The 22,455-nt window shown below is 49.4% G+C and overlaps 1 long non-coding RNA gene across 1 annotated transcript in view; it reads left to right on the top strand.

The window, feature by feature from the left end:
- The first annotated feature begins 96 nt into the window (after positions 1 to 96).
- Positions 97 to 22,455, top strand: part of LOC138358674 (uncharacterized) — a 40,634-nt gene continuing 18,275 nt past the window's right edge. Inside the window, exons 1-2 of the long non-coding RNA XR_011225521.1 lie at positions 97 to 1,091; positions 1,392 to 1,603. This is a non-coding gene — a long non-coding RNA (uncharacterized lncRNA). The remainder of the gene's footprint in view (positions 1,092 to 1,391; positions 1,604 to 22,455) is intronic.

Here is a 22,455-nt window from a genome sequence, read left to right as displayed (position 1 = left end):
CTACGACGTTGGTACAACGTTCGAACAAGTTTTAACACCACCTAACCAGTTATAACAACCAATATAGCAAGTTGTAACAACGTTCTAATACGTCATAAACACGTTAAGCCAAGATGCAACAACTTTATTACAAGTTGTAACAAGCGGAAAATAGAGACAGTTTCGGTTTGTGTTTCCAGGGATATCACCACTCGAGGTGTAGGTGCTGATAGTGCTGTGAGCTTGACTGGTTGGCTTTGTACTCACCTAGTTGTATTTCCGGGGGTTGAGCTCTGGCTCTTTGGTCCCGCCTCTCAACTGTCAATCAACAGGTGTACAGATTCCTGAGCCTATTGGGCTCTATCATATCTACACTTGAAACTGTGTATGGAGTCAGCCTCCACCACATCACTTCCTAATGCATTCCATTTGTCAACCACTCTGACACTGAAAAAGTTCTTTCTAATATCTCTGTGGCTCATTTGGGCGCTCAGTTTCCACCTGTGTCCCCTTGTGCGTGTGTCCCTTGTGTTAAATAGCCCCAATTGTGTCTTGCCCAATAATTGTGTCTTGCAACTGATGTTTGGCAGGAAGTTCTGTAGTGCTTGCATGGTCTTCTGTCCTCTTATTGCTGTTGAGTGACTGGATGTTTTGTCGTACTTTTCGTGGAATTCAGAGTCGACGAGGTCCGGATGCTGCAGTGGCCGTGTCTCTGCTTCAACGTTCCAGGAGCCAGATTCATGAAAGCAGTTACGCAAGCACTTACGAACGTGTACATCTTTCCTCAATCTTTGACGGCTTTCGTTACATTTATTAAACAGTTTACAAGCATGAAAACTTGCCAATCAACTGTTGTTATTGTTATAAACAGCCTCCTGGTGCTTCCGAGCTCATTAACTGTTTAATAATTGTAAACAAAGCCGCCAAAGATTGAGAAAAGATGTACAGGTTCGTAAGTGTTTACGTAAGTGCTTTCGTGAATCTAACCCCAGAGCTTCGGCTGCTCCGACTCCTCCGGTTTCTTTTCTTCAAGATACTAGTTGTTGTACGTTCCTTTCCGTTCATGTCTTTGCTCCGGAGTAGCGTCGTAGTCGGCTCCGTCACAGAGGAAGGTAATGTTGACACTTTCAGAGTCTGTCTTGTTCTAGTTATATCGTGTTTAAGATTCGGCTACTGGGAACTAAACGTTCCAAGTAGCACGGGCTATGGTGAGCCCGTAGTGGCCTTACCCGGCACTGGAACGAGGCTGTAACTGCTGTACATCGTGGCGATAGATGTGAATTATACACCGGTAACATTCAGATGCTACGAGGCCATCAGGAAAATGCACCGGAAAGCCCGTACATATTTACCTCTATTTGAACCCCCCCTAACAATCCCATTTTCCATCAACTCTGGCTCGTTTTCTACAGCAGGTGCCGCCATCTATTGGAGCAAAATGGAAACCAAGCGAGCACCTCCCTGACGTCACTCAGTTTGATGAGAGGCTGTGGCGCGGGAGGGTGTGGCGGAGCGTTGTGTCGAGAATATTGTAACCTGAAGGCTTGTGTGGCGTGGGATAGCGCCGCCGCGGACTGCTGACGAGGGCTAGAGGACGCCGGAGCGGAGGTCTAGCCTGCAGAAGGTGAGTCCAGAGGGGCGTGATAGGGCCCGGGCGCAGCTCACGCTGGGGCGGCCCCAGGCGCTCACTCTTATCACTGCGGCAAGCGGCTTTATTATTTATCGCATCAATAGCATTTAGCGCGGGTGTTGTGGGCGGTGCCATGGGCGCTGTGGGAGGCGCTGAGGGTGGGCGGTGCTGTGGGTGGGCGGCCCTGTGGGTGGGAGGTCCTGTGGGTGGGCTGCTCCGGACCCTGGGATGGTAAACATGGGGTGGACCAGGTGTCACGGATTGATCTTGGTGGGTTACTGCTGCTGCTGCTGCTTCACCCGCCCCACACTGCTGCTGCTGCTGCTTCACTCGCCCCACACTGCTGCTGCTGCTTCACCCGCCCCACACTGCTGCTGCTGCTTCACCCGCCCCACACTGCTGCTGCTTCACCCGCCCCACACTGCTGCTGCTGCTGCTTCACTCGCCCCACACTGCTGCTGCTGCTTCACCCGCCCCACACTGCTGCTGCTGCTGCTTCACCCGCCCCACGCTGCTGCTGCTTCACCCGCCCCACACTGCTGCTGCTGCTGCTTCACCCGCCCCACACTGCTGCTGCTTCACCCGCCCCACACTGCTGCTGCTGCTTCACTCGCCCCACACTGCTGCTGCTGCTTCACCCGCCCCACACTGCTGCTGCTGCTTCACCCGCCCCACACTGCTGCTGCTGCTGCTGCTTCACCCGCCCCACACTGCTGCTGCTGCTTCACCCGCCCCACACTGCTGCTGCTTCACCCGCCCCACACTGCTGCTGCTGCTTCACCCGCCCCACACTGCTGCTGCTGCTTCACCCGCCCCACACTGCTGCTGCTTCACCCGCCCCACACTGCTGCTGCTTCACCCGCCCCACACTGCTGCTGCTTCACCCGCCCCACACTGCTGCTGCTGCTTCACCCGCCCCACACTGCTGCTGCTGCTTCACCCGCCCCACACTGCTGCTGCTGCTGCTTCACCCGCCCCACACTGCTGCTGCTGCTTCACCCGCCCCACACTGCTGCTGCTGCTTCACCCGCCCCACACTGCTGCTGCTGCTTCACCCGCCCCACACTGCTGCTGCTGCTTCACCCGCCCCACACTGCTGCTGCTGCTGCTTCACCCGCCCCACACTGCTGCTGCTTCACCCGCCCCACACTGCTGCTGCTTCACCCGCCCCACACTGCTGCTGCTGCTTCACCCGCCCCACACTGCTGCTGCTGCTGCTTCACCCGCCCCACACTGCTGCTGCTTCACCCGCCCCACACTGCTGCTGCTGCTTCACTCGCCCCACACTGCTGCTGCTGCTTCACCCGCCCCACACTGCTGCTGCTGCTTCACCCGCCCCACACTGCTGCTGCTGCTGCTGCTGCTTCACCCGCCCCACACTGCTGCTGCTGCTTCACCCGCCCCACACTGCTGCTTCACCCGCCCCACACTGCTGCTGCTGCTGCTTCACCCACCCCACACTGCTGCTGCTGCTTCACCCGCCCCACACTGCTGCTGCTGCTTCACCCGCCCCACACTGCTGCTGCTTCACCCGCCCCCACACTGCTGCTGCTTCACCCGCCCCACACTGCTGCTGCTGCTGCTGCTTCACCCGCCCCACACTGCTGCTGCTGCTGCTTCACCCGCCCCCACACTGCTGCTGCTGCTTCACCCGCCCCACACTGCTGCTGCTTCACCCGCCCCCACACTGCTGCTGCTTCACCCGCCCCACACTGCTGCTGCTTCACCCACCCCACACTGCTGCTGCTGCTGCTTCACCCGCCCCACACTGCTGCTGCTTCACCCACCCCACACTGCTGCTGCTGCTTCACCCGCCCCCACACTGCTGCTGCTGCTTCACCCGCCCCACACTGCTGCTGCTTCACCCGCCCCACACTGCTGCTGCTTCACCCACCCCACACTGCTGCTGCTTCACCCGCCCCACACTGCTGCTGCTGCTTCACCCGCCCCACACTGCTGCTTCACCCGCCCCACACTGCTGCTGCTTCACCCACCCCACACTGCTGCTGCTGCTTCACCCGCCCCACACTGCTGCTGCTGCTTCACCCGCCCCACACTGCTGCTGCTTCACCCGCCCCACACTGCTGCTGCTGCTGCTTCACCCGCCCCACGCTGCTGCTGCTTCACCCGCCCCACACTGCTGCTGCTTCACCCGCCCCACGCTGCTGCTGCTTCACCCGCCCCACACTGCTGCTGCTTCACCCGCCCCACACTGCTGCTGCTGCTTCACCCGCCCCACGCTGCTGCTGCTTCACCCGCCCCACACTGCTGCTGCTGCTTCACCCGCCCCACACTGCTGCTGCTGCTTCACCCGCCCCACACTGCTGCTGCTTCACCCGCCCCACGCTGCTGCTGCTTCACCCGCCCCACACTGCTGCTGCTTCACCCGCCCCACACTGCTGCTGCTGCTTCACCCGCCCCACGCTGCTGCTGCTTCACCCGCCCCACACTGCTGCTGCTGCTTCACCCGCCCCACGCTGCTGCTGCTTCACCCGCCCCACACTGCTGCTGCTTCACCCGCCCCACACTGCTGCTGCTGCTTCACCCGCCCCACACTGCTGCTGCTGCTGCTTCACCCGCCCCACACTGCTGCTGCTGCTGCTTCACCCGCCCCACACTGCTGCTGCTGCTTCACCCGCCCCACACTGCTGCTGCTGCTTCACCCGCCCCACACTGCTGCTGCTGCTTCACCCGCCCCACACTGCTGCTTCACCCGCCCCACACTGCTGCTGCTTCACCCGCCCCACACTGCTGCTGCTGCTGCTTCACCCGCCCCACACTGCTGCTGCTACTTCACCCGCCCCACACTGCTGCTGCTGCTTCACCCGCCCCACACTGCTGCTGCTGCTTCACCCGCCCCACACTGCTGCTGCTGCTTCACCCGCCCCACACTGCTGCTGCTGCTGCTTCACCCGCCCCACACTGCTGCTGCTGCTGCTTCACCCGCCCCACACTGCTGCTGCTGCTTCACCCGCCCCACACTGCTGCTGCTGCTGCTTCACCCGCCCCACGCTGCTGCTGCTGCTGCTTCACCCGCCTCACACTGCTGCTGCTGCTGCTTCACCCGCCTCACACTGCTGCTGCTGCTTCACCCGCCCCACACTGCTGCTGCTGCTGCTGCTTCACCCGCCCCACACTGCTGCTGCTGCTTCACCCGCCCCACACTGCTGCTGCTGCTTCACCCGCCCCACACTGCTGCTGCTTCACCCGCCCCACACTGCTGCTGCTTCACCCGCCCCACACTGCTGCTGCTTCACCCGCCCCACACTGCTGCTGCTTCACCCGCCCCACACTGCTGCTGCTTCACCCACCCCACACTGCTGCTGCTGCTTCACCCGCCCCCACACTGCTGCTGCTGCTTCACCCGCCCCACACTGCTGCTGCTGCACTGCTGCTGCTTCACCCGCCCCACACTGCTGCTGCTTCACCCGCCCCACACTGCTGCTGCTTCACCCGCCCCACACTGCTGCTGCTTCACCCGCCCCACACTGCTGCTGCTTCACCCACCCCACACTGCTGCTGCTGCTTCACCCGCCCCCACACTGCTGCTGCTGCTTCACCCGCCCCACACTGCTGCTGCTGCACTGCTGCTGCTTCACCCGCCCCACACTGCTGCTGCTGCTGCTTCACCCGCCCCACACTGCTGCTGCTGCTGCTTCACCCGCCCCACACTGCTGCTGCTGCTGCTTCACCCGCCCCACACTGCTGCTGCTGCTGCTTCACCCGCCCCACACTGCTGCTGCTGCTGCTTCACCCGCCCCACACTGCTGCTGCTGCTGCTTCACCCGCCCCACACTGCTGCTGCTGCTGCTTCACCCGCCCCACACTGCTGCTGCTGCTGCTTCACCCGCCCCACACTGCTGCTGCTGCTGCTTCACCCGCCCCACACTGCTGCTGCTGCTGCTTCACCCGCCCCACACTGCTGCTGCTGCTGCTTCACCCGCCCCACACTGCTGCTGCTTCACCCGCCCCACACTGCTGCTGCTTCACCCGCCCCACACTGCTGCTGCTTCACCCGCCCCACACTGCTGCTGCTTCACCCGCCCCACACTGCTGCTGCTTCACCCGCCCCCACACTGCTGCTGCTTCACCCGCCCCCACACTGCTGCTGCTTCACCCGCCCCCACACTGCTGCTGCTTCACCCGCCCCACACTGCTGCTGCTTCACCCGCCCCACACTGCTGCTGCTTCACCCGCCCCACACTGCTGCTGCTGCTGCTTCACCCGCCCCACACTGCTGCTGCTTCACCCGCCCCACACTGCTGCTGCTTCACCAACCCATCACCAAGGGCAGTTAAGAACTACAGTCGCCTCACAATTCACGGGAAGTATTACACTCTCAACTATGGTCAAGCGTAACCGCACAATGTGCCTGCAAGCCTTCTATTACGCTGCTCTCTCTTTCTCACCACCGTTCTGTCTATTGCCAATATTGTAGTCTATCAGGCTACATTGTCTATTGTTAATATTGTATTCTATCAGGCTACGTTGTCTATCGCCAATATTGTATTCTATCAGGCTGCGTTATCCATTGCCAATATTGTATTTTATCAGGCTGCCTTGTCTATTGCTAATACGATAGTCTATCAGGCTGGGGTCTCCACCCACAATGGCTGTTATCACTCATGCGGCTTTAAGAACATAAGAACAAAGGTAACTGCAGAACTGTTTAACTTGTAAACCTCTATCATGTCGCCCCTAACTCTTCGCCTTTCCAGTGAATGCAACTTAAGCTTTGTTAATCTTTCTTCATATGAAAGATTTCTAATTTGGGGAATTAACTTAGTCATCCTACGTTGGACACGTTCAAGTGAATTTATATCCATTCTATAATACAGCGACCAAAACTGAACTGCATAATCTAAATGGGGCCTAACCAGAGCAAGATATAGCTTAAGAACCACACCAGGTGTCTTGTTACTAACGCTTCGATTAATAAATCCCAGTGTCCTATTCGCCTTATTACGAACATTCATGCATTGATCCTTTTGTTTTAAATTCTTACTAATCATAACTCCCAGATCCCTTTCGCAATCCGACTTCGCAATCTCAACACCATCTAGCTCGTATCTTGTAACTCTATCATCATTACCTAGCCTCAGAACTTTACATTTATCAGCGTTAAACTGCATTTGCCAATCATTTGACCATTTCAAAACCCTATCTAGATCAACTTGAAGTGATAGTGAGTCCTCCTCCGAATTAATTTCCCTACCGATTTTCGTATCATCGGCAAATTTGCAAATGTTGCTACTCAAACCTGAATCTAAATCATTTATATATATTATAAACAACAGAGGTCCCAGGACAGAGCCCTGAGGTACTCCACTAACAACATTATCCCACTCTGACTTAACCCCATTTATACTAACTCTCTGTTTCCTTTGGAATAGCCATGCCCTAATCCAAGTTAATATAGCACCCCCAATACCATGAGCTGCTATTTTTTTAATTAGTCTTTCATGTGGCACTGTATCAAAAGCTTTGCTAAAGTCAAGGTACACAACATCACAATCCTTACCACTATCAACTTCCTCAACTATGCTGGAATAAAAAGTTAGCAAATTTGTTAAACATGAACGACCATTTGTAAAACCATGTTGCGACTCATTTATTAATTTATGTTTTTCAAGATGGAGACGAATTGTATTTGCAATTATTGATTCAAGTAACTTTCCCACAATAGACGTTAGGCTAATTGGCCGATAGTTTGACGCAAGTGATCTATCTCCTTTCTTAAAAATTGGTACCACATTAGTTACCTTCCATGACTCTGGCACTCTGCCTGACTCTATTGATTTATTAAATATGGTAGACAGTGGCTCGGAAAGCTCCTCTTTGCATTCTTTAAGCACCCTGGCAAACACTTCATCCGGCCCTGGGGATTTGTTTGGTTTTAGTTTTTCTAATTGGTTAATTACATCCTCCCTGGTAACTGCTAAACTAGTCAACCTGTCCTCATCCCCACCCACATAGACTTGTTCGGCTGAAGGCATATTGTTAAGGTCTTCTTTAGTAAATACAGCTATAAAATATTTGTTAAAAATACTACTCATCTCCTTGTCATTATCCGTTATTTGACCTGTCTCAGATTTTAATGGACCTATCCTTTCCCTAGTCTTAGTTCGATATAACTGAAAAAACCCTTTAGGATTTGACTTTGCTTGCTCTGCTATGCGAACTTCATAGTTTCTTTTTGCTTTCCTAATCTCTTTTTTAACATTTCTAACCAGTTGTATGAATTCCTGTTCTAACCTGACTTCCCCATTCTTAATCCTTTTGTACCAAGCTCTCTTTTTACCTATAAGGTTCTTTAAATTATTTGTTATCCACTTTGGGTCATTAGTATTCGATCTATTCAATTTGTATAGATCGAATATATATATTTGTACGTTCCTGTGCTTTGTTTAGAATATTCTTAAATAAGTTATATATTAAATCCACATCGAAATCCCCATTTACGTCACCTATCGCTGGGTTCATGTCTCGCTTTAAGTACCTTTCTCGTTGAAATTATTATTGAATAATAAACAATTTGTTAAGACTTAATATAACAGGATATCCCACGAAGTCATTTTATTTCTTTGTTACTTATAAAATTATCTGTTGGGAATTCGTGGTGTGAGAGCTAGTAAATCCGTATGAAGCAGGAATTGGGTTGCAGCTGTTACAGTTTCGTATTGAAAGTGATTTGCTAGTTATCTTGAGGTTATCTTGTGATGATTTCAGGGCTTTAGTGTCCCCGCGGCCCGGTCCTCGACCTGGCCTCCACCCCCAGGAAGCAGCCCGTGACAGCTGACTAACACCCAGGTACCTATTTTACTGCTAGGTAACAGGGGCATAGAACATAAGAACAAAGGTAACTGCAGAAGGCCTATTGGCCCATACGAGGCAGCTCCTATCTATAACCACCCAATCCCACTCATATACATGTCCAACCCATGCTTGAAACAATCGAGGGACCCCACCTCCACCACGTTACGCGGTAATTGGTTCCACAAATCAACAACCCTGTTACCGAACCAGTATTTACCCAAGTCTTTCCTAAATCTAAACGTATCCAATTTATACCCATTGTTTCGTGTTCTGTCTTTTGTTGATATTTTTAATACCCTATTAATATACCCCCTGTTATGTCCATTCATCCACTTGTAAACCTCTATCATGTCACCCCTAACGCATAGGATGAAAATCGAACCCAGGACCACAGGATCACAAGTTCAGCGTGCTGTCCGCTCGGCCGACCGACTCCGACCGGCGAGCCTAGTCGGAGCGTTTTGTTGTTGTAAACGCCTGTTGGGCGTTTTTCACCCCTGATAGTGTCTGTGGTGAAGGTACAGAGCTTTGTACACTGGTAACGTGACTGTACCGGGCAGCTGGTGGTGTCTGTAGTGAAGGTTGGTGCACTGTACCCTGGTAACATCACTGTACCCAGTAACATCACTGTACCCAGTAACATCACTGTACCCAGTAACATCACTGTACCCCGGTAACATCACTGTACCAGGCAGGTGGTGATGGGATGTGTTCCAACAGGAATCGTTATTTTCAAACTCGTTAAAAGAAGTAATTGACAGGTGCCGTTTCCGTATAATGTAAGCGCGCAGTTTTAAACTTACATCATAATTAATAACCAGAATTTCTCCCACTAACTCAGCTGGTCATATGTAATTCTCAGTCACCTATAATTTGTTTACTCAATCCTACATTACGCGGTAAATACGTCGTTACAAATCGCTATTGGGCATAGGTGAGCATCGAGCGGTTAAGTTAGGTTTAGCCTAGCCTAGCCTAGCCTAACCTTCCCTAACCTAGCCTAACCTAACCTTGGTTGCGAATGGGTTTGGCGAGGCTGGATGTGTTTGGTTTCAGTAAGGTTGTGTGTGTATTTTGGTGTGTGTAGGGTTCATAGACCTATGCTAATGGTTGCCTAATGGAGAGGCCGACGAGGCTTGACAAATTTTGACCATTAGCAAATCGTGACTCATTAGCCTACGTGTAATTTTTTTCAGTAGATTGTGATAATTGAATTTAGGCCTACTTGTTTTGACAAACTATATGTTTGTATTACGTCAAAATTTACATACTGACCACAATGGTAATGTGTGCGGTATACTGTTGTACACGAGGAGGTTCAGCCAATTATCTCTGGTGTAACTACCGTACTACATCACGAATCGTGATAGGTCACTGCCAGAAAAATGGAGCAACTCTTCCCACTATTGACATTAAAAAGCTCCGAAGGGAACAGTCGCAATTAGGGTCAAATTCTCTTGACACTTGAACCGTTACCTTTGAGGTGCTTCCGGGGGCTTAGCGTCCCCGCGGCCCGGTCGTCGACCAGGCCTCCTGGTTGCTGGACTGATCAACCAGGATGTTGGACCGTACCGTAGCGGGACCGCGGCGACGCTAAGCCCCGTAACTACCTAAGACCTCTATTATGTAGGTGGTCATCGAACGCCGACCTGCATGAAGCAAGACCGTCGCTCTACCGTCCAGCCCAAGTAGTTGGGCGGGGGGGGGGGGGGGGGCACTTATCCACTCGATCCCATGACTGATGGATAGTAAAGTAGTCTTAAAGACTGCTTATAGCCAGTCGATAGAGCTACGACCTCTCGTGGGGTCTACGGTTCAAGCCCTGTACGAACCTGGGGTCAGATTCACGAAGCAGTTACGCAAGCATTTATGAACCTGGGGTCAGATTCACGAAGCAGTTACGCAAGCATTTATGAACCTGGGGTCAGATTCACGAAGCAGTTACGCAAGCATTTATGAACCTGGGGTCAGATTCACGAAGCAGTTACGCAAGCATTTATGAACCTGGGGTCAGATTCACGAAGCAGTTACGCAAGCATTTATGAACCTGGGGTCAGATTCACGAAGCAGTTACGCAAGCATTTATGAACCTGGGGTCAGATTCACGAAGCAGTTACGCAAGCATTTATGAACCTGGGGTCAGATTCACGAAGCAGTTACGCAAGCATTTATGAACCTGGGGTCAGATTCACGAAGCAGTTACGCAAGCATTTATGAACCTGGGGTCAGATTCACGAAGCAGTTACGCAAGCATTTATGAACCTGGGGTCAGATTCACGAAGCAGTTACGCAAGCATTTACGAACCTGGGGCCAGACTCACGAAGCAGTTACGCAAGCATTTATGAACCTGGGGTCAGATTCACGAAGCAGTTACGCAAGCATTTATGAACCTGGGGTCAGATTCACGAAGCAGTTACGCAAGCATTTACGAACCTGGGGCCAGACTCACGAAGCAGTTACGCAAGCATTTACGAACCTGAGGCCAGATTCACTAAGCAGTTACGCAAGCATTTACGAACCTGGGGCCAGATTCACGAAGCAGTTACGCAAGCATTTACGAACCTGGGGCCAGACTCGCGAAGCAGTTATGCAAGCGTTTACGGACCTGGGGTCAGTACTCACGAAGCAGTTACGCAAGCACTTACGAACGTGTACATCTTGGCTCAATTTTAAACAACATTATCTTGAGATGATTTCGGGGCTTTTTTAGTGTCCCCGCGGCCCGGTCCTCGACCAGGCCTCCACCCCCAGGAAGCAGCCCGTGACAGCTGACTAACTCCCAGGTACCTATTTACTGCAAGGTAACAGGGGCATTCAGGGTGAAAGAAACTTTGCCCATTTGTTTCTGCCTCGTGCGGGAATCGAACCCGCGCCACAGAATTACGAGTCCTGCGCGCTATCCACCAGGCTACGAGGCCATTGGTTACATTTATTAAACAGTTTACAAGCATGAAAACTTTCCAATCAACTGTTGTTATTGTTATAAACAGCCTCCTGGTGCTTCCGAGCTCATTAACTGTTTAATAATTGGAAACAAAGCCGTCAAAGATTGAGAAAAGATGAACAGGTTCGTAATTGTTTGCGTAACTACTTCGTGAATCTGGCCCCAGGTTCGTAAGTGCTTGCGTAACTGCTTCGTGAATCTGGCCCCAGGTTCGTAAGTGCTTGCGTAACTGCTTCGTTACACACACACACACACACAGATTAAATTGTCATTATAATGATGTAACAAGAGCTTGTTGCATCGTTATAATGACATAACACATGTGTGCTACACATGTGTAACAACAGCCATTTGAGCACCACAACTGTAACACTAAATGTCACTACTCATTGTCAAGAATATATATTAAGACATACTGTGTATACTGGTGTATATATGTTGGACATACTGTGTGCTGGTGTATATATGTTGGACATACTGTGTGCTGGTGTATATATGTTGGACATACTGTGTATACTGGTGTATATACCCTGTGGGTGAAAAACCTGTTGCACCCCTGTTACCTAGCAGTAAAATAGGTACCTGGGAGTTAGTCAGCTGTCACGGGCTGCTTCCTGGGGGTGGAGGCCTGGTCGAGGACCGGGCCGCGGGGACACTAAAAGCCCCGAAATCATCTCAAGATAACCTATCCTCTTGTAACCTATCTCTCTGTCTCTGTCCCTCTCTCTCTCTCTCTCTCTCTCTCTCTCTCTCTCTCTCTCTCTCTCTCTCTCTCTCTCTCTCTCTCTCTCTCTCTCTCTCTCTCTCTCTCTCTCTCTGTCTCTCTCTCTGTCTCTGTCTCTCTCTCTGTCTCTGTCTCTCTCGCTCTGTCTCTGTCTCTCTCGCTCTGTCTCTGTCTCTCTCGCTCTGTCTCTGTCTCTCTCGCTGTCTCTGTCTCTCTCCCTCTCCCTCTCCCTCTCCCCCCTCCCCCTCCCCCTCTCTCTCAATATATACCAATCTCACCACACACACACACACACATTAATAGCAAAATTTGTTTAAACAATACATATACAATGAAGGTTTTACGTGCAAAGGAATAGACAAACAGATAATTTAATAAATTAATCCTTTTATTTCTTTATTTTTGTTATAAACTTAATAATGGCATATTGAACCAAACCAGTTCCTTCTCACAGGGCGAGGATATCATAGATATCCTTCTCACAGGGCGAGGATATCATAGATATCCTTCTCACAGGACGAGGATCCCATAGTATTCCCTTATACGGAACAAATAGTCCTCCGTCCGCGCCTTGTCCCTCATAACCTGCTCCTTAGGCATCCTCAGTCCGTCTCTGTCTGTCCTCCACTTGGCGCACTTTGCCTCATACCGCTCAATCCTCTTGCGGTCTCGGTGGAAGGTGGAGTCCGTGGTGGTGTCGTCTCTGATGTGGTCCTGTAGGCGGCGGAGCAGGTTGGGCAGGGATGGCCGCCACTCTTGGTTGGACAATGTCGCCTCTTGGAACAGGTTCACTAGTACCGGATCTTTGGTACCTGACACCTCTAGGATCTCCTGCATTAGACGCCCGTAGGAGAAGACGTCTGAGGCGAAGGTGCTGGGTTCACCAGTCAAGATTTCTGGGGCGTAGAACGGGTAGTCCTCGGGGTCACCTTTTATAAGGACCACTTCGCCAGTCTTACAGGAGAGGCCGAAGTCGATCACACTAATTTTTGGGTGGTCGGGTGAGCCATCAATCATTACATTGTTGGATTTTATATCATTGTGGACATAGTCTTTTGTGTGGATATGCAGTATTTTTAGTCCAATTTTAAACCCAATCTGCACTACGTCGTATCGCGGGTGGCATATGATCTTGTCGAGGCTCGTGTTCCCTTTATAAGTGGTGAGGAGAGCTGGGGGGTCGTCACACACCGCCAGTAGGAGGGGCGCGCCTCCAGCCCCCTTCAGTTCCGACAAGACTTGCGCTTCGCACTCGAAGCTCTCAGCGGCCAATGCATGGTTGGCCACTTTAAGTGCGGCCTGCTCTCCGTGCCAGTTAACCAGGACTACTGTACCGTAACCTCCGGATCCCAGTGTTCCTAGCTTCTATCTTAGGAGCTGCGCCACGTCGTGAGCCCCAAGACGCTCCATTTTGCCAGACTAACTAGTCACATGGCCAGCTAGTTAAGCAGGTGCTAATATCCTAGATGCCAGACAATATAGTCAAGAGGATCACCAGGGCTGGCCAGAGGGGCAGGCAAGGGAAAATGTTCATGGTCCTCACACCATTTTGATCACCCGTCAAGTTTACCTTAGGAACACCGTAGACAGGACTTTATCCTCAAGTTGTCAAGTGCAGTTTGACGGAGATTGTCAATATGATTATTAACTGAGGTGGTAATGCTTTCAACGGAGGTGGTAATTCAACAGTGACACAGTTTACATAAGGGTGGTAATAGTGACACAGTTTACATAAGGGTGGTAATAGTGACACAGTTTACATAAGGGTGGTAATAGTGACACAGTTTACATAAGGGTGGTAATAGTGACAGTTTACATAAGGGTGGTAATAGTGACACAGTTTACATAAGGGTGGTAATAGTGACACAGTTTACATAAGGGTGGTAATAGTGACACAGTTTACATAAGGGTGATAATAGTGACACAGTTTACATAATGGTGAGTTAGTGTGATAATAATTGTGTAAGTAAAAATGTTTGTGAGTGTATATATAGTCAAGATTATTATACTGACAGTGTGGTAGTGATGGTGAGTAGTGTGGTAGTGATGGTGAGTAGTGTGGTAGTGATGGTGAGTAGTGTGGTAGTGATGGTGAGTAGTGTGGTAGTGATGGTGGTGGTGAGTAGTGTGGTAGTGATGGTGTTGGTGAGTAGTGAGGTAGTGATGGTGTTGGTGAGTAGTGTGGTAGTGATGGTGTTGGTGAGTAGTGTGGTAGTGATGGTGTTGGTGAGTAGTGTGGTAGTGATGGTGTTGGTGAGTAGTGTGGTAGTGATGGTGGTGGTGAGTAGTGTGGTAGTGATGGTGTTGGTGAGTAGTGTGGTAGTGATGGTGTTGGTGAGTAGTGTGGTAGTGATGGTGTTGGTGAGTAGTGTGGTAGTGATGGTGGTGGTGAGTAGTGTGGTAGTGATGGTGGTGGTGAGTAGTGTGGTAGTGATGGTGTTGGTGAGTAGTGTGGTAGTGATGGTGAGTAGTGTGGTAGTGATGGTGAGTAGTGTGGTAGTGATGGTGAGTAGTGTGGTAGTGATGGTGTTGGTGAGTAGTGTGGTAGTGATGGTGTTGGTGAGTAGTGTGGTAGTGATGGTGTTGGTGAGTAGTGTGGTAGTGATGGTGTTGGTGAGTAGTGTGGTAGTGATGGTGAGTAGTGTGGTAGTGATGGTGAGTAGTGTGGTAGTGATGGTGAGTAGTGTGGTAGTGATGGTGTTGGTGAGTAGTGTGGTAGTGATGGTGTTGGTGAGTAGTGTGGTAGTGATGGTGTTGGTGAGTAGTGTGGTAGTGATGGTAAGTAGTGTGGTAGTGATGGTGAGTAGTGTGGTAGTGATGGTGAGTAGTGTGGTAGTGATGGTGAGTAGTGTGGTAGTGATGGTGTTGGTGAGTAGTGTGGTAGTGATGGTGTTGGTGAGTAGTGTGGTAGTGATGGTGTTGGTGAGTAGTGTGGTAGTGATGGTGTTGGTGAGTAGTGTGGTAGTGATGGTGTTGGTGAGTAGTGTGGTAGTGATGGTGGTGGTGAGTAGTGTGGTAGTGATGGTGTTGGTGAGTAGTGTGGTAGTGATGGTGTTGGTGAGTCCTTAATCCAACGGTATGTTGATTGCTAGGAAAATTTAGCTGTTATCAAAATGTCATGTAAGGATTTACCTCGTTTCCAAGCTAACGTGGGTATTTCCTGTGGGAATTTCTACGACGCTTGGTGATTTCCTTGCAGACTCGTTAGACTCGTTAACCAGTCTCCGTGGTGTAGTGGTAAGACACTCGCCTGGCGTTCCGCGAGCGCTATGTCATGGGTTCGTATCCTGGCCGGGGAGGATTTACTGGGCGCAATTCCTTAACTGTAGCCTCTGTTTAACGCAACAGTAAAATGTGTACTTGGATGAAAAAACGATTCTTCGCGGCAGGGGGTCGTATTCCAGGGACCTGCCCGAAACGCTACGCGTACTAGTGGCTGTACAAGAATGTAACAACTCTTGTATATATCTCAGATACTCCCAGAGGTTGACTGACGACTTCTCTCAGGAGTGGGCCCGCGGTCGCTGGAAAGTTGAGGGACAGGAGGATTAGCCTCTCATTAGTTGGCTGTTGTATCCCGTGTTGTAACAATGAAGATCTGGTTCTTTGTGCTAACTTTGTATCTGCATATTGGAGGATTTTATCGTGGTTATCTTGAGATGGTTTTGGGGCTTAGCGTCCCCGCGGCCCGGTCCTCGACCTGGCCTCCTTTCTGTTACACATCCCCAGGAAGCAGCCCGTAGCAGCTGTCTAACTCCCAGGTACCTATTTACTGCTAGGTGAACAGGGGCATCAGGGTGAAAGACACTCTGCCCATTTGTTTCCGCCTCCACTGGGGATCGAACCCGGAACATTAGGACTTCGAATCACGTGCGCTATCCACTCATATGTCAGGCACCAGTGTCTGAAAAAAATCCCAGAGCCACTGAAGGACTCCCCTTCTCCTATCCTAGTCTCTCCCCATCCCTGACTATTCGTTTCAGTCGGATTCCCAGGGAATAGGTTAGGGATCATTTTAAATGATAGAAATGGCTTGACGAGTATTAGAGATGTGATAATTGGCTTGAGTATTAGAGATGTGGTAAATGGCTTGACGAGTATTAGAGATGTGATAAATGGCTTGAGTATTAGAGATGTGATAAATGGCTTGACGAGTATTAGAGATGTGATAAATGGCTTGACGAGTATTAGAGATGTGATAAATGGCTTGACGAGTATTAGAGATGTGATAAACGGCTTGACGAGTATTAGAGATGTGATAAATGGCTTGACGAGTATTAGAGATGTGATAAACGGCTTGACGAGTATTAGAGATGTGATAAACGGCTTGACGAGTATTAGAGATGTGAGTTTTTGTTCGTTGGTTTGTATAAGATTGTTGTTTGAATCTTCCTGTGCTCGTAGATAAACACGTGTGTGTCCAAGGTCAGTGCTGTTTCTAGGGTGAAACGGAGGTTAGGGTGGACCTCACTTGTCCAGGTGAAGAAAGCTGTTAAGATGATTATCGCCTCACATCATTACTTCAGAAATATCATTTATCAAGCGTTACCTACCTACCTTGAGATAGGTAACAGAATAGGTGGAGTTAGAACTCTTAACACCAGAGGCCCGAGACTGTTCAACACACTTCCACTACACATAAGGGACATAACTGGCCGACCCCTCACAGTGTTCAAGAGAGAACTATCAACATCAGAGGCCCGAGACTGTTCAGCTTCCACTACACATAAGGGGCATAACTGGCCGACCCCTCACAGTGTTCAAGAGAGAACTATCAACATCAGAGGCCCGAGACTGTTCAACACACTTCCACTACACATAAGGGACATAACTGGCCGACCCCTCACAGTGTTCAAGAGAGAACTATCAACATCAGAGGCCCGAGACTGTTCAGCTTCCACTACACATAAGGGACATAACTGGCCGACCCCTCACAGTGTTCAAGAGAGAACTATCAACATCAGAGGCCCGAGACTGTTCAACACGCTTCCACTACACATAAGGGACATAACTGGCCGACCCCTCACAGTGTTCAAGAGAGAACTTGATAAATACCTTCAAAAATGATAAAAAAACACTGATCTAAGTATGCGGAAAAAGTATGCAAGTATGATGAACAGTCTAATTACAGAAATTTCATCTGATTAACCATTTGTTTAATCAGTAATTAGAAAATTAGCTATTAAGATGTTTCGTAGAATTTATTTTGGGGTGAAAATCACAACACAATTGGGTATGATGCCACTTAGTGGAGAGACTTAGCAAGAGATCAGCAGCAGATCGGCCTATACTAACACCATACTGGCGATCACATGTTAGCCAATGATGATCAGCAAATTATGACATTTGCTGAGTGATTAGTAAGTAATTTACCAATGGAGGCATGTTGAGGGATGAATGATTCTTGGATTCTCTCTCTCTCTGTGTCTCTCTCCCTCTCTCTCTCTCTCTCTCTCTCTCTCTCTCTCTCTCTCTCTCTCTCTCTCTCTCTCTCTCTCTCTCTCTCTCTCTCTCTCTCTCTCTCTCTCTCTCTCTCTCAATATATACCAATCTCACCACACACACACACACACACATTAATAGCAAAATTTGTTTAAACAATACATATACAATGAAGGTTTTACGTGCAAAGGAATAGACAAACAGATAATTTAACAAATTAATCCTTTTATTTCTTTATTTTTGTTATAAACTTAATAATGGCATATTGAACCAAACCAGTTCCTTCTCACAGGGCGAGGATATCATAGATATCCTTCTCACAGGACGAGGATCCCATAGTATTCCCTTATACGGAACAAATAGTCCTCCGTCCGCGCCTTGTCCCTCATAACCTGCTCCTTAGGCATCCTCAGTCCGTCTCTGTCTGTCCTCCACTTGGCGCACTTTGCCTCATACCGCTCAATCCTCTTGCGGTCTCGGTGGAAGGTGGAGTCCGTGGTGGTGTCGTCTCTGATGTGGTCCTGTAGGCGGCGGAGCAGGTTGGGCAGGGATGGCCGCCACTCTTGGTTGGACAATGTCGCCTCTTGGAACAGGTTCACTAGTACCGGATCTTTGGTACCTGACACCTCTAGGATCTCCTGCATTAGACGCCCGTAGGAGAAGACGTCTGAGGCGAAGGTGCTGGGTTCACCAGTCAAGATTTCTGGGGCGTAGAACGGGTAGTCCTCGGGGTCACCTTTTATAAGGACCACTTCACCACTCTTACAGGAGAGGCCGAAGTCGATCACACTAATTTTTGGGTGGTCGGGTGAGCCATCAATCATTACATTGTTGGATTTTATATCATTGTGGACATAGTCTTTTGTGTGGATATGCAGTATTTTTAGGCCAATTTTAAACCCAATCTGCACTACGTCGTATCGCGGGTGGCATATGATCTTGTCGAGGCTCGTGTTCCCTTTATAAGTGGTGAGGAGAGCTGGGGGGTCGTCACACACCGCCAGTAGGAGGGGCGCGCCTCCAGCCCCCTTCAGTTCCGACAAGACTTGCGCTTCGCACTCGAAGCTCTCAGCGGCCAATGCATGGTTGGCCACTTTAAGTGCGGCCTGCTCTCCGTGCCAGTTAACCAGGACTACTGTACCGTAACCTCCGGATCCCAGTGTTCCTAGCTTCTATCTTAGGAGCTGCGCCACGTCGTGAGCCCCAAGACGCTCCATTTTGCCAGACTAACTAGTCACATGGCCAGCTAGTTAAGCAGGTGCTAATATCCTAGATGCCAGACAATATAGTCAAGAGGATCACCAGGGCTGGCCAGAGGGGCAGGCAAGGGAAAATGTTCATGGTCCTCACACCATTTTGATCACCCGTCAAGTTTACCTCAGGAACACCGTAGACAGGACTTTGTCCTCAAGTTGTCAAGTGCAGTTTGACGGAGATTGTCAATATGATTATTAACTGAGGTGGTAATGCTTTCATCTGAGGTGGTAACTCAACAGTGACACAGTTTACATAAGGGTGGTAATAGTGACACAGTTTACATAAGGGTGGTAATAGTGACAGTTTACATAAGGGTGGTAATAGTGACACAGTTTACATAAGGGTGGTAATAGTGACACAGTTTACATAAGGGTGGTAATAGTGACACAGTTTACATAAGGGTGATAATAGTGACACGGTTTACATAATGGTGAGTTAGTGTGATAATAATTGTGTAAGTAAAAATGTTTGTGAGTGTATATATAGTCAAGATTATTATACTGACAGTGTGGTAGTGATGGTGAGTAGTGTGGTAGTGATGGTGAGTAGTGTGGTAGTGATGGTGAGTAGTGTGGTAGTGATGGTGGTGGTGAGTAGTGTGGTAGTGATGGTGTTGGTGAGTAGTGAGGTAGTGATGGTGTTGGTGAGTAGTGTGGTAGTGATGGTGAGTAGTGTGGTAGTGATGGTGTTGGTGAGTAGTGAGGTAGTGATGGTGTTGGTGAGTAGTGTGGTAGTGATGGTGAGTAGTGTGGTAGTGATGGTGTTGGTGAGTAGTGTGGTAGTGATGGTGTTGGTGAGTAGTGTGGTAGTGATGGTGTTGGTGAGTAGTGTGGTAGTGATGGTGTTGGTGAGTAGTGTGGTAGTGATGGTGTTGGTGAGTAGTGTGGTAGTGATGGTGGTGGTGAGTAGTGTGGTAGTGATGGTGTTGGTGAGTAGTGTGGTAGTGATGGTGTTGGTGAGTAGTGTGGTAGTGATGGTGTTGGTGAGTAGTGTGGTAGTGATGGTGGTGGTGAGTAGTGTGGTAGTGATGGTGGTGGTGAGTAGTGTGGTAGTGATGGTGTTGGTGAGTAGTGTGGTAGTGATGGTGAGTAGTGTGGTAGTGATGGTGAGTAGTGTGGTAGTGATGGTGAGTAGTGTGGTAGTGATGGTGAGTAGTGTGGTAGTGATGGTGTTGGTGAGTAGTGTGGTAGTGATGGTGTTGGTGAGTAGTGTGGTAGTGATGGTGTTGGTGAGTAGTGTGGTAGTGATGGTGTTGGTGAGTAGTGTGGTAGTGATGGTGTTGGTGAGTAGTGTGGTAGTGATGGTAAGTAGTGTGGTAGTGATGGTGAGTAGTGTGGTAGTGATGGTGAGTAGTGTGGTAGTGATGGTGAGTAGTGTGGTAGTGATGGTGTTGGTGAGTAGTGTGGTAGTGATGGTGTTGGTGAGTAGTGTGGTAGTGATGGTGTTGGTGAGTAGTGTGGTAGTGATGGTGTTGGTGAGTAGTGTGGTAGTGATGGTGTTGGTGAGTAGTGTGGTAGTGATGGTGTTGGTGAGTAGTGTGGTAGTGATGGTGTTGGTGAGTAGTGTGGTAGTGATGGTGTTGGTGAGTAGTGTGGTAGTGATGGTGTTGGTGAGTAGTGTGGTAGTGATGGTGTTGGTGAGTAGTGTGGTAGTGATGGTGTTGGTGAGTAGTGTGGTAGTGATGGTGTTGGTGAGTAGTGTGGTAGTGATGGTGTTGGTGAGTAGTGTGGTAGTGATGGTGTTGGTGAGTAGTGTGGTAGTGATGGTGTTGGTGAGTAGTGTGGTAGTGATGGTGGTGGTGAGTAGTGTGGTAGTGATGGTGTTGGTGAGTCCTTAATCCAACGGTATGTTGATTGCTAGGAAAATTTAGCTGTTATCAAAATGTCATGTAAGGATTTACCTGTTTCCAAGCTAACGTGGGTATTTCCTGTGGGAATTTCTACGACGCTGGGTGATTTCCTTGCAGACTCGTTAGACTCGTTAACCAGTCTCCGTGGTGTAGTGGTAAGACACTCGCCTGGCGTTCCGCGAGCGCTATGTCATGGGTTCGTATCCTGGCCGGGGAGGATTTACTGGGCGCAATTCCTTAACTGTAGCCTCTGTTTAACGCAACAGTAAAATGTGTACTTGGATGAAAAAACGATTCTTCGCGGCAGGGGATCGTATTCCAGGGACCATAGGATTAAGGACTTACCCGAAACGCTACGCGTACTAGTGGCTGTACAAGAATGTAACAACTCTTGTATATATCTCAGATACTCCCAGAGGTTGACTGACGACTTCTCTCAGGAGCGGCCCCGCGGTCGCTGGAAAGTTGAGGGACAGGAGGATTAGCCTCTCATTAGTTGGCTGTTGTATCCCGTATTGTAACAATGAAGATCTGGTTCTTTGTGCTAACTTTGTATCTGCATATTGGGGGATTTTATCGTGGTTATCTTGAGATGGTTTTGGGGCTTAGCGTCCCCGCGGCCCGGTCCTCGACCTGGCCTCCTTTCTGTTACACATCCCCAGGAAGCAGCCCGTAGCAGCTGTCTAACTCCCAGGTACCTATTTACTGCTAGGTGAACAGGGGCATCAGGGTGAAAGACACTCTGCCCATTTGTTTCCGCCTCCACTGGGGATCGAACCCGGAACATTAGGACTTCGAATCACGTGCGCTATCCACTCATATATCAGGCACCAGTGTCTGAAAAAATCCCAGAGCCACTGAAGGACTCCCCTTCTCCTATCCTAGTCTCTCCCCATCCCTGACTATTCGTTTCAGTCGGATTCCCAGGGAATAGGTTAGGGATCTTTTTAAATGATAGAAATGGCTTGACGAGTATTAGAGATGTGATAAATGGCTTGACGAGTATTAGAGATGTGGTAAATGGCTTGAGTATTAGAGATGTGATAAATGGCTTGACGAGTATTAGAGATGTGATAATTGGCTTGAGTATTAGAGATGTGGTAAATGGCTTGAGTATTAGAGATGTGATAATTGGCTTGACGAGTATTAGAGATGTGATAATTGGCTTGAGTATTAGAGATGTGGTAAATGGCTTGAGTATTAGAGATGTGATAATTGGCTTGGCGAGTATTAGAGATGTGATAATTGGCTTGAGTATTAGAGATGTGGTAAATGGCTTGACGAGTATTAGAGATGTGATAAATGGCTTGAGTATTAGAGATGTGATAAATGGCTTGACGAGTATTAGAGATGTGATAAATGGCTTGACGAGTATTAGAGATGTGATAAATGGCTTGACGAGTATTAGAGATGTGATAAACGGCTTGACGAGTATTAGAGATGTGATAAATGGCTTGACGAGTATTAGAGATGTGATAAACGGCTTGACGAGTATTAGAGATGTGATAAACGGCTTGACGAGTATTAGAGATGTGATAAACGGCTTGACGAGTATTAGAGATGTGATAAATGGCTTGACGAGTATTAGAGATGTGAGTTTTTGTTCGTTGGTTTGTATAAGATTGTTGTTTGAATCTTCCTGTGCTCGTAGATAAACACGTGTGTGTCCAAGGTCAGTGCTGTTTCTAGGGTGAAACGGAGGTTAGGGTGGACCTCACTTGTCCAGGTGAAGAAAGCTGTTAAGATGATTATCGCCTCACATCATTACTTCAGAAATATCATTTATCAAGCGTTACCTACCTACCTTGAGATA

The sequence above is a fragment of the Procambarus clarkii genome, chromosome 85, assembly GCF_040958095.1.
Source record: "Procambarus clarkii isolate CNS0578487 chromosome 85, FALCON_Pclarkii_2.0, whole genome shotgun sequence".
Taxonomy (NCBI): domain Eukaryota; kingdom Metazoa; phylum Arthropoda; class Malacostraca; order Decapoda; family Cambaridae; genus Procambarus; species Procambarus clarkii.
Note: the sequence above shows the minus strand (reverse complement) of the source record. Positions and strands in the feature narration are given on the sequence as shown.